Below are 13,229 nucleotides of genomic sequence, written 5' to 3'. Positions count from 1 at the left end.
GTAATTTATACGATGCAACATCGTAAATTTCTATCACTCAAATTAAAAAGAGGTTTAGGTCACCGAAAAAATAATTCTGTATCATCCAGGAATCGAACCCGGTGTCCTCTCCGCCTCAAGTCCAAGGTTTATCCCCTCACGCTATCGGAGGGAATATCTAAAGTTTCTGTTCAGTCACATAATAAAACCCTCGATACAGTAGTTGGTCATCTTTCGGTGGTGGCGTCGCAAACTACTAGACTCTGTCTCTCTTTTATTAAAACATATAGTATGCATCCTTATTCACTTGCTCTTACGGAAAAAAAATTTACTAAATAACATCGTAATTTTCAATAATTCAAATTGTATTCTGTAGACGGCAGCATCGTAAAAATCGAGATACTGAAAGTCTAGTCCTGGATTACGATGTTACTATAGTAATTTTTCATAGGATTGTTTTTCCGTGTATTTCCCTTGGTCATGTCATCACGCGTTAACGGCTGGACCGATTTCAATAATTCTTTTTTTGATGAGTTTGTTATTGTCAGGAGAAGGTTCTTATGAAAGAAAAAATGAAGAAAATTGCGCGGGAAATTAGAAAATTTAAGAATACTCAACCAATGTATAAAATCTATATCTATATTTATAAAAATGAATTGCTGGACCGATTTTGATAATTTTCCTTTGTACTTTATAGTTAAAAGATGGTTTATAAAAAAAAAAAACATTTGAAAAAAAATCGTAAATATTAAAAAATAGAAAAATTAAAAATTAAAGTGCAGCCAACATATAATCGGGAGGTTCTGGGTTTAAATCCCAGTCCGAGCTATCTGAATTTTCTCACATCTTTATCTTTATGTATATATATATATATATATATATATATATATATATATATATATATATTTCTTCTGTGCGTGTGTTTGTCACTGAACTCCTCCTAAACGGCTGGACCGATTTTAATGAAATTTTTTGTGTGTCTTCCGGTGGATTCCAGAATGGTTTAGATTCACAATTCAGTCCACGGGAAAATGTTTATTTAATAGATTTTTTATGTGAAACATTTATAGCCGCACGTAAAACCGATTTCTGGCGTGGCAACGCATGCCGTGGCGTGGCGACGCATGCCGTGGCTTAGCGTCGCCACGCTATATGATGGTATATATATGCAGTCTATATGCAGTAGTGTGTACGGTGTGGCGACGCGTCGCCATGCGCAATCGACTGTGCGATTCTCTCCCACTCGATCCGGCGTTAAGCGATCTTTCTCGCTACACTGAGCTCGGATACCTACAGTGTATACTCCGTAGTGTATACAGTGTTGTTTACTACAGTACACATAACCTGTGTTTTACTTGAAAACAAATTATTTTTCTGATAATAAAATGTCTGACCGTGATAATTTAGAGAGTGAAAGTGATCACCCTCCTGCAAAGAAAGCAAAATCACACTATGACACACTATCAAGTCATCAGTAAGTTAATTATATTTTTATAATTAAAGTATGCATTTATCTGTGCATTAGCAGTGTTATTCTGCGTGAAGTAGACGATCGTATGGCCAGAAGAAACAATGCCTTGTTTTTAGGCATTGGTGAATCTCAAATATCTACTCCTAATGAGCGTCAAGCAGATGACCTTTCCAGAGTTCAGAGTATTTGTGATACTCTTGCAAATAACGTCTCATTTTCCTTCTGCTCAAGACTGGGTAAATATTCATCCAACTCACTCCACCCTAGACCAATAAAGGTTACCTTTGCTAACCATGTTTCTGTTGATCAGATCATAACTGGACTAATAAAAGCAAAGAGAGCGAAGAACTCTCTGTTATCTGTGAAGAATCTGTCGATTATTCACGACTGTATCTAGGTGCGACAGGCGTGAGGGGTTCAGGAGGTCGGGTGGTGGTGTACTGATCGCATGTAGGAGTACGCTAAATGTAATACCTTTAAATTTTGAGGGTATACAACTCCTCCCCAGGTTGAGACTGTGGGTGATTTCTTTTTTTTCATTAATCTTGGTATAAAAACATATACAATAAACATCTATATTCCACCTGACCTGCATGCACATATCTACTCTGACCTCCCTGAGCTGCTCTCGTCTCACTCAGCTTTGGATGCTGGAGCATTGGTGTTGCTGGGCGACTTCAACTAGCCACACTATGTGGACTCTCTTATTAATCTGTTTGATTACTCATCGCGTTGCAGTGCCAATGCCCTTGCATCTATTATAACTAACTCTAGACTAATTAACTAATGCATAATATCATACTATAATCACCTACTTATTCATACAAATTATGTTAAATTATATTTTTATACTGTACTTTACTTTACTTTTATATAGTACAACGTATGTCAGCGTTAAACACCTTATACTTATATTTTATAATTTGTTTATGTTTTTCTTATCTTTTCTTTTGTTTTTTACATGCAACATGTATCAAATACTGTTAAACATACATCTCTGTATCTTTTTGTAACCTTGTAACTGGCCATACAGGCTGTTAGGTTTTGTTAAATGAAGAAATAAATAAATAAATTAAGCACGCGTATATTTGGTGTGTTTTGAGCGCCAGTAAATGTAAAATCTACTCTCTTGGTAGATTAAAATTCACATAAATTTCATTGCATATAATGTTTTTAAATTAATTATTAATTTTAATTTGATATTTATTGAAATTAATGTATTAAAACAATTGCTTAGAGAATAAATTTATTAAGACTGACAGAATTGTATTTCAAAATCAGCTGATGGCGTGCAGCACACGAATGTTTTTCTTATTTGCTATTAATATGAACATTAAAAAGTTAATTAATTTTTCTAATCATAGTGGAATTTATAGTGAAACATTCATTATTGATATTTATAATTTACGATCTTTAGTAATATATTGAAATAACTAGCTAAGATTCTTGAGTTTACTAATATATTGAAGCCAATTTAAATTTTTCTGTATATTTTAATAACATATTTTTTATAAATATTTCAGAACCCAACAATCATCACAGGGGTCGTGATATTTTATTTTATCATTATAACATATTTAGTTCCTATCACAATCTGTTCTTTTCTGCATATTACTTTTACAAAATAATGTCGATGTTTCACATCTGCCAGGCGTCCCGTGACGGCTCACATTTTTTTATTTATAAATTGTTGTTGACCTTGAGTACCCACATGCACTTTTCATATATTTCATAAATATCATATATATAAGATATATGAAAAAATTCGTGTGGGTACTCTAATGAAAGGTCTCGATGAGTATAAAATCATAATGAACTTATATTTACGAAAATGTTAATAATTAACGAATGATAATGTATTTTGTTAACTAATGACGTTTTTAACGATATAAGCTCATTCCGATGTAGGCGACTGCGTGGCCGAGCGGTTTAAGTCTTAAGTCGCAATTTTTCCGCGATTTCCGGAGCTTGCTTCCTTGCCGACTGTACCTTGACCAGGTTTCTGTGGTTTCCTCGGTCACTGTGCCCCTGTGCTGATGGGCGAGGCACAGGCAAATGCGGGTACAGACTGTAAATCGGCCACAGCCGCAAAACGGAAGGGATAGTAGGAAGGACGTAAAAATCCCATATGTCGAGGCCTTGAAGGCTGACGCGTGAGGTCCTGCTGGAGAAGAGGAAAGAGGAAAAAGCGGAGGAATAGCTACAGGAGTAGCTTGGAGGGGGCCTGGTACTGCGAAGTAATGCTAACGCGGTCCCGCAGTATCAGGTACAAGAGAGGGGAGGGTTTTAGTGAGTAAAAATCTCACACTACCGGCAACCAACATCATCAACATCTAGCCGGTGTCTTATGAAGATTTCCCTCCTCTCGCAGAAAAAAAAAAAAAAAAAAAGCTCATTCCGAAGTTACACTCATCAAGAGCTTTCATTTGAGTACCCACATGCATTTTTGATATATTTTTGATATCTATCTATATATATATAAGAGATTTCCACCTATATAGTCACTCATCACGATATCTCTGGAACCATTAGAGCTAAAGACTTGAAATTTGGTAGGAATATTCTTTTCACCGAGTAGAGGTCAGCTAAGAACGGATTTTACGAAATTCCACCCCCAAGAGGGGTTGCGGGGGTGTTAATTGAAAAAAATTCACATTTGAAAAATACAGCTCTTATAGGTATTAAACTTAGTCAGGATATTCTTTTTGGCATGTTTGAATTTACTAAGAACTAATTTTATGATATTCCACCCCCAGAAGGGAATGCGGGGGCGTTGAAAATTAAAAAAAAATTTTTATCTTCCAATCTATAGCTTTTAGAACTCTGAAACTTGACCAAAAAATTTTTTTTAGCATCTTTGAGTTTACTAACAACTAATTTTATGATATTTCACCCCTAGAGGGAGTGCGGGGGCGTTAAAAATTAAAAAAATTGTTTTTTCCAATCTATAGCTTTTGAAACTCTGGAACTTGGCTAGAATATTTCTTTTGGCATGTTTGAATTTACTAAGAACTAATTTTATGATATTAAACCCTAAGGGGGTTGTGCGGGGGCGTTAAAAATATTAAAAATTTGTATCTTCCAATCTATTGCTTTAAGAACTTTAAAACTTGGCCAAAATATTTTTTTTGGCATGTTTGAGTTTATCAAGAATTAATTTTATGATATTCAACTCCAAGAGGGTTGTGCGAGGGCGTTAAAAATTAAAAAAAAAATGTGTATTCCAATCTATAGCTTTTAGAACTCTGAAACTAGGCTGGAATAGAGTTCGGGAATAATGCCCTTAGAAAAAATGCATGGTGTAAAATAAAAATAAAAAAAAAGTCAAAATATTTAATTAATAGCTGCAATAGATCAAAACTTGAAACGATTTTTTATTTCGTCCTGTTAAACAACCAAGAATAAATACTTTATCTATATATATATAAGAGATTCCCACCTATATATTGACTCATCACGATATCTCTGGAACCATAAGGCGTAGCGACTTGAAATTTGGTAGGAATATTCCTTTCGCCGAGTAGAGGTCAGCTAAGAACGGATTTTACGAAATTCCACCCACAAGGGGGGTTGCGGGGGCGTTAACAATAGAAAATTCCCATTTTTAACCTATAGCTCCTATCGACTTCAAATTTGGTAGGAATCTCCTATATGTGATGTAGAAATGATCTAAGAGCGGATTTTACGACAATCTACTCCCAATATGGATTGCGGGGGTGGACGTTAACAATGAAAATTAAAAATTTCCGACTTCTAGCTCCTACAGACTCCTAATTTTGTATGAATTTTGTGTAAGTGATGTAAAAATAATTTATGAACGAATTTTACGATATCCCACTCGACAGAGGAGTGCGGGGGTGGGTCTTAACAATGAAAATTTTAAATTTTTTAGCTGTAGCTCCTAAAGGCTCAAAATTTGATAAATATCTGCTATATGCGAGGTAGAAATGATCTAAGAGTGGATTTTATGACAATCTACTCCCAATATGGATTGCGGGGGTAGACGTTAACAATGAAAATTAAAAATTTTCGACTTTTAGCTCCTACAGACTCCTAATTTTGTATGAATTTTGTGTAAGTGATGTAAAAATAATTTATGAACGAATTTTACGATATCCCACTCGACAGAGGAGTGCGGGGGTGGGTCTTAACAATGAAAATTTTTAATTTCCGAGCTGTAGCTCCTATAGGCTCCAAATTTGGTAAGAATCTGTTCTATGGGATGTAGAAATAATTCAAGAGCGGATTTAATGACAGCCTACCCCCAATATGGATTGCGGGGGTGGGCGTTAACAATGAAAATTTTAAATTTCCGAGCTACAGCTCTGACAGACTCATAATTTTGTATGAATTTTCTGTAAGTAATGTAAAAATCATTTATGAACGAATTTTACGATATCCCTCCCCACAGGGGGGTGCGGGGGTGGGTTTTAACAATTAAAATTTTAAATTTTCGAGCTGTAGCTCCTATAAGCTCCAAATTTGAAAAGAATCTGCTATATGCGATAAACTGAAACTAAGGAAACGACCCAAAGTCGAAGAAAGTATTTACTAGCGTTATAGATTGAAATATAGATTAACTATCAAGTTGAAATACTAAAATAAAATAATAAATTATAAAATTAGTGTAAGAAAAGTAGATTTAAGCGAAAGATGTATCAGAGTTTGTTAGACAAGCTGTACATCTGGTGCCAATAAATCTATCTATATATATATATGAGATTTCCACCTATATATTGACTCATCACGATATCTCTGGAACCATAAGGCGTAGAGATTTGAAATTTTGTAGGAATATTCCTTTCGCCGAGTAGAGGTCAGCTAAGAACGGATTTTACGAAATTCCACCCACAAGGGGGGTTGCGGAGGCGTTGACAATGGAAAATTCCCATTTTTAAACTATAGCTCCTATCTACTCCAAATTTAGTAGGAATCTCCTATATGTGATGTAGAAATTATCTATGAGCAGATTTTATGATAATTCATCCCCAATCAAGATTGTGGGGTAGGGGTTAACAATGAAAATAAAAAATTTCTAAACTATAGCTCCTATAGGTTTCAAATTTGGTAGGAATCATTTATATGTGATCCAGAAATGATCTAATAGTGGATTTTATAACAACCTCCTCCAAATATGGATTGCGGGGGTGGGTGCTAACAATGAAAATTTTAAATTTCTAAGCTAAAGCTCCCACAGGCTCTAAATTTGGTAAGAATCTGCTATATTTGAGGTAGAAATGATCTAAGAGCATATTTAATGATAACCTACTCCAAATATGGATTTCGGGGGTGGGTGTTAACAATTACAATTTTAAATTTCCGAGCTATAGCTCCTACAGACTCCAAATTCGGTGAGAGTCTTCTATGTGTGATGTAGAAGTGATCTAAATGAGGATTTCAATAAATTCTACCTTCAATAGCGATTGCGGGGGTGAGTGTTAGAATTTTCAATTTCAATTTCCAAACTGTAACTTTTATAGACTCTAAATTTGGTAGAAATCTTCCGGTATAATTTTCCTGTCAAGTTCAGCTAAGAATGGATTTTATTAAATTCCTTCCCCAAAGGGGTTTGCGACGGCGTTAACAATGAAAAATTCCCGTTCTTAAACTATAGTTCCTATCGACTCCAAATTTGGTAGGAATCTTCTGTAAGAGATATAGAAATAATCTATAAACGAATTTTACGATATCTCACCCCACAGGGGTTGCGAGGATGGGTATAAACAATGAAAATTTTGAATTTTAAAGTTGTAGCTCTTACAGACTCCAAATTTTGTAGGAACTTTTTGCAAGTGATGGAAAAATAATTTATGAACGAATTCTACGATATTATACCTCAAAGAGAATTGCGGGGGCGTTAACAATAAAAAATTTCCGTTTATAAACTACAGCTCCCATATATTCCAAATTGGGTAAGAATTTTCTGTAAGAGATGTAGAAATAATATACGAACGAATTTCACGATGGTTCACCTCACAGGGGTTTGTAGGGGTAGTTGTTAACAAATAAAATTTTTATTTTCCAAGCTATAGCTCCTACAGACCCCAAATTTAGTAAAAGTCTTCTACATATAATATAGAAATTATTTAAGAACGGACTTTACAACGAATTACCTCCAATAAGGATCGCGGGGGTGGGTGTTAACAATAAAAAATCTTAATTTCCAAAATATAGCTTCTAAAAACTCTAAATTTGGTAAAAATCTTTTATTTCTCATGTAGAGATCATCTCACAATGAACTTCAATAAAGACTATTTCCGATAGGAATTTTGGGGATGGGTGCTAAAATCTAAAATTTTAATTTCCAAACTGTAACTTCTACAGACTCTAAATTTGGTGAGAATCTTCGTGTATGATGTCAAGTTCAGCTAAGAATGGATTTTCTCGAATTCTAAACCTAGAAGGGATTGCGGGGGTGTTAACAATGAAAATCTCTCATTTCCAAACAAAAGTTTCTATGGACTTGAAGTTTTGTTGAAACCTTTTGTTTATAATGTAGAAATTTTCTCGAATAGGATCTTATGGAATTCCTCTCCCATATAAGAGTGTGGGAGTGATGATTGTCAAAAAATTTATACTTTTCAAATACAGTTCCTACAGATATAGAATTTGATAGAATCGCAAGAGAAACAGGAACTTACGGGAATGGCCTCCAAGGCCAACGGATTTAAATATTTTCCTTTTTTAATAATTATATTTTTTCACAACAATCGTCTCTTTAGCAGCGGCAAAAAAAGTCATTGTAAGGTTTCCAAAATTTAACTTTACATGTAGCTATTCACTCAACGGACTAAGAATTTTACATACATTTTACTTTTGCTGATCACATAACCCATGAATTGTTCTTATTACCGGATCGCGGGAACGTAACAGATTGAAATGAATGCATTTTCTAAGCACTTGAGATGTGAAAAAGGAATTTGGCTATTTATTCTAAGAGAATTCGTTAAAAACATGTACAAATAAGTTTCTATGAAAAATTGATGTCACGGAGGAAATTTAAATTAACGGCAAAATTCGTCACGCTTTAAGCTAGCCAAATTTCAACTTCACTTATGAGACACGCAATTACTTTAACTGAAACTTTCAATGATCATTTCAAATTTTTTTCTTCGTTTCAGTCATTATTCATTTTTGGAAAAAACCACTGGAATGTCATAGTGATTGCACATTAAAATTTACAATGAATATTAGCTAGAATAATCACAGGGATAAAAGGAACGGGCCAATCTGATAAAATTTGAAATCTGTACAAATTTAAACAATACTCCCATTAAATTTCAAGTCTAGATCTCTAAAAATACAATTCTATGAAGTGCCCATCGGAGCGGGCGGGTAACAGCTATATATATATATATATATATATATATATATAATATATGAAAAATTAATGTGGGTACTCAAATAAAAGGTCTCGATGAGTGTAATGTCGAGATGAGCTCATATCTTTAAAAATATCATTAGTTGACAAGATACAATGACATTTCTTAATTATTGAAGTTTTTAAAGATATAAGCTCATCCCGATGTTACATTCATCGAGACCTTTCATTTGAGTACCCACATGCATTTTTCATATATTTTATATATTTCATAAATATATATAAAAAAAATTCATGTTGGTACTCAAATGAAAGGTCTCGATGAGTATAAAATCAGAATGGGCTTATATTTACGAAAATGTTAATTATTGAGGAATGCCCATTGCGTATTGTTAACTAATGATGTTTTTAACTATACAAGCTCATTCCTAAAATTTCTAAATTTAAGACGTGTGTTCAGGACCACGTCTGTCGGGTCCGCTAGTATAACATAAAATTTACATCCCAAGATTACTTTGAAATTATAAAGTTTTCTTACATCTTATCCACAGATTCGGTAGAATCTGGCGCCAAGTTCCGTTCAAATCCGTTGTAAACGGAGCGCCAGACTACCGATCCACAGATTCGGTAGAATCTGGCGCCAAGTTCCGTTCAAATCCGTTGTAAACGGAGCGCCAGACTACCGAGTGTGTTTACTGTAAGCAGAACGGTATTTCGAGGTTGCAAAATTTTATTTAATTCTACGGTACTTCTTGTTCCTAAATTTTATATTATAACAGTAATTCATACTTTATTTTACTGATATCAATTAATTATATTCAATTATAACAATTAATCTACTTGAAATTATTAAATTTTATCAGCACAAACTATAGCAAGCTCAAAAATTTCGATCCTGACTTTTTTTCGATGTAAAAAGTGACATGCCACAGACTAAGTAATTCGAGAATGCATGGTAATAGTCCAATAGATGGGAAACTACAGTTAAAAAAATAAATTTCACAGCTTGCATCTACACCCGTCAGAGTGCGCTGCATTTATTTTTACATAAACTGTAGCTTCAAGGGGATAGTTTGCTATAAAAAATGCAGCCAACTTGAGATTTAAGTTGGTACCAATTACAAATTTTTATTATAATTACAAAAAATACTGAAATCCGAACAAAAACAGTTTCACTGTAAAAAAGTCGCACCAAGTCCACGTTCATAAGACTATTAAGAAAAAAAATTTTTATTTCTTTACAAAAAGATATAAAATAAAAAATTAAAAAATCCAAGTAACCGATATGGTTGTATATGATTTTTGGACATTAAAAAAAATTTTGTTGTAAATTTAAAAATTAAAAGAAACAATTTTGGAACGTACTTGGTGTGCGTCATTGTGTACTTCAATTTTTTTTAAAAGTCCTAGTAGATAGATTTTAGGAATTTCATAAAAAGTGAAATATTTCGTAACCACGCACACTAAATACGTTCCAAAATTGTTTCTTTTAATTTTTAAATTTACAACAAAATTTTTTTTAATTTCCGAAAATCATATACAACCATATCGGTTACTTGGATTTTTTAATTTTTTATTTTATATCTTTTTGTAAAGAAATAAAATTTTTTTTTTTTAATAGTCTTATGAACGTGGACTTGGCGCGATTTTTTTACAGTGAAACTGTTTTTGTTCGGATTTACATTACAATGATTATGTTTCTACTGAATTAACGTTTTTACTTTTTATCTACATAAAAAGTTCCAGGTTTTTTTACATTAATTTGCTATGTCACTTTTATGTAACCATGTTACTTTGAAATGACGTAATCCTTGTTACCGTTATGATATCTAGTCTTCATACAATAAAATATGTACCGGTAAAGTGAAGTAATTATTTGTTTTATAATTGAAAACATGTCTACATACAAAGACTCAAAGAAACTGATGTCTTTTATAATATATGCATTAATAAATTCATTTGAAAAAATTTTAAGGTCGTTTGTAACTTTAATGTTAGCTATCTCAAACTTTTCATAGTTCAATTTTTCGAATAAAAATGTATCTGAAAATAATAAAACGTACGATACTTCTCAAATAATCTGAGAAAACGAAAATATGAGGTTAAGAATGGCTGATTCAACATGGAAGATCTCTTACAGATCTTCCATGTACTTCTTTCATGTTGAAAATTTCAATATTGATAGCACGGTATGGTCTGCGATTGATATGCGAAAAAAGAATCGTAATTTTATTTTAACAATAAATTATGATATATAGAAAACAGTGATATTATTCATAGTTTTTGTGCATTCACAAATTTATTAATCATGTAACACTTATTATGTCTCTAAGATGCCTCAATGATGTAACTTTAGCCTTAAATTTTGATTTATGAGAGACTCTATGTTAAATAATACGATATCAAAATTATATGACTGAAATGACATGTACGTCACATTGACATCACATTTACGATCATTATGATACGTCGCAATATTACGTGAGAAAAAGTGGAGTTGCGAGTTACATGTGACGTACGAGTAACTTATATGCTACTTGAACTTCGGTACGATATGGGTGACCGAACCATGTGGTAAAGAATGTGTGTACTTTGCAAAAAATTATCTATGTTACTTTATAATATTAGGTTGCGTGGTGAGTATACTGAGATACTTCTTATGTACTGGCCCAAAACCTTCTGATTTTCAAAGTAATATCCAAAAGGATTATTGTATCGTTGCCCTATTATGATTGTGGAATCCAAACTGATTCGAAGTAACACCCAACTTGATTAGTAAAGATTCTCTTAAATACTTTTGCTAGATGTCAAAGATTCATTTTTATAGTATCAGATATAATAATAACATAAGCAGTGTGACTTGGTTGAAGAGAACGGAAATAGTCTTCTAAATTTCAAAATAGTCCGTTGCGAACCAAGCCGAAGGAGAGGGTGGTAAGAACGCGAATTGGGATACCTGACTTTTATTCCTGACGTAGATACAACTTTTTACCATATTTATGATCGAAATTGAAAATTCATAGTATCCAAAAATCTATTACATAGCTATGTTAAAAATAATTTAAAAAACTAAATAATTCAATCGTAAAAAAATGTGGGGTGCTTAATATCAATTACTGCAAATATTTCATCAACAGATATAAGTAAAAGTAAAGTTATTATGAAAAGATCTTATAAAGCAACCCACGCTTTTTCACAATAAAATGAATTTTTTTGTTTATAACTCGACTCTTATTTTGAACTTATTGAAAAATATTTTTTACTTTTTAGTTTGGTCTTCTAGTAAACCATGTTTTTTAGTTTTTTAAACTACTAATTATTTCGTAGTTTTTTAAAACTCTAGCAATTAGTTCATTTGTTCCAAAAAGGTCACTTCAAAAGTTTTAATTTACTCCCGATTTCAGAATTAGTTAGTGATTCTGACTTTTTGAGTTATTATCTGTCTTATTATTTTTATAAGTTATTATATTTAGATAAGCCTTTTTGTCTACGTGGGCTATTTACTGAAGATCTACACAGTAAAAAAATTTTCGTCATTGTAGAGTGTTAAAATTTGTGTGTTGAATATTACACTCTAGTATATAGCATTTAACACTCTCATGTGTTGATTTAATGATTCAACACACTAGAATGTTAAATTCTACACACTAGAGTGTGATATTCAACAAAGAAAAACAATGTAAACTTCAAAATACAAAACTATGCTGTCACTTACTATAAGTTCTCTTTTGTTCTTAATGCTATTTGCCTCTAGGAGGAGTTCCTAATACATATAATAAATGCATCTAGTATTGAAATTTTCAAAAATAAAAGTTATGATTATCTATTTAACTTGGATCTACAATTTTTATCAATTACCAAGGTTATTCGTAAAAAACTACCTGTTATATTGGTTAATGCTTCTACGTTAACTCTTAAATATACAAAGTATATATTCATAAAAGACTTAATGATAGTTAAGTAAATTAAACTTTCACCTATTTTTATTTACAGTTATTATGTTTTTCTATATTATAAGTTTTATTAAAATCATATATTTTTATTTGTCATGTATTTTTTGTTATTCGCCATTTGGTCATCGGGTCTTGGCATGAAATAACGCATCTATCTTTCGATCATGAAAAGTGCTAGCAGATTTTGGCCATGAAAAAGACAATTCCGTTTTTAAACGAATGACGTGAGAAATTTTTTTTAAGCTTTTTAATTATTTAATGAAGCGAATTCATCTAATGAATTGATAACCGAGTGTTTAAAGCTTGTTAATAGATTATTTGAGTTCAAAGTATTTCGGTTAAGATTATTCAGATCAAATGATTTTGACACAGTGCTTAATAGGCCTGAATCATGGGTACTGAAATTGCGTAACGAAATTTGTTTTTCGTTTTTCTTAAGTACTTACTTAAATCTGACTTAATTTCATAGATAAGGTAGTCATGAACTTTATAAAAGGTGTTATTT

At 32.4% G+C, this 13,229-nt stretch overlaps 1 protein-coding gene across 3 annotated transcripts in view; it reads right to left on the bottom strand.

Annotated features, from left to right (window-relative positions):
• Positions 1-13,229, bottom strand: part of LOC123266250 (moesin/ezrin/radixin homolog 1) — a 42,650-nt gene that overhangs the window by 4,608 nt on the left and 24,813 nt on the right. The window lies entirely within an intron of this gene.

The sequence above is a fragment of the Cotesia glomerata genome, linkage group LG5, assembly GCF_020080835.1.
Source record: "Cotesia glomerata isolate CgM1 linkage group LG5, MPM_Cglom_v2.3, whole genome shotgun sequence".
NCBI lineage: Eukaryota > Metazoa > Arthropoda > Insecta > Hymenoptera > Braconidae > Cotesia > Cotesia glomerata.
This window is presented reverse-complemented; position numbering and strand designations above follow the sequence as displayed.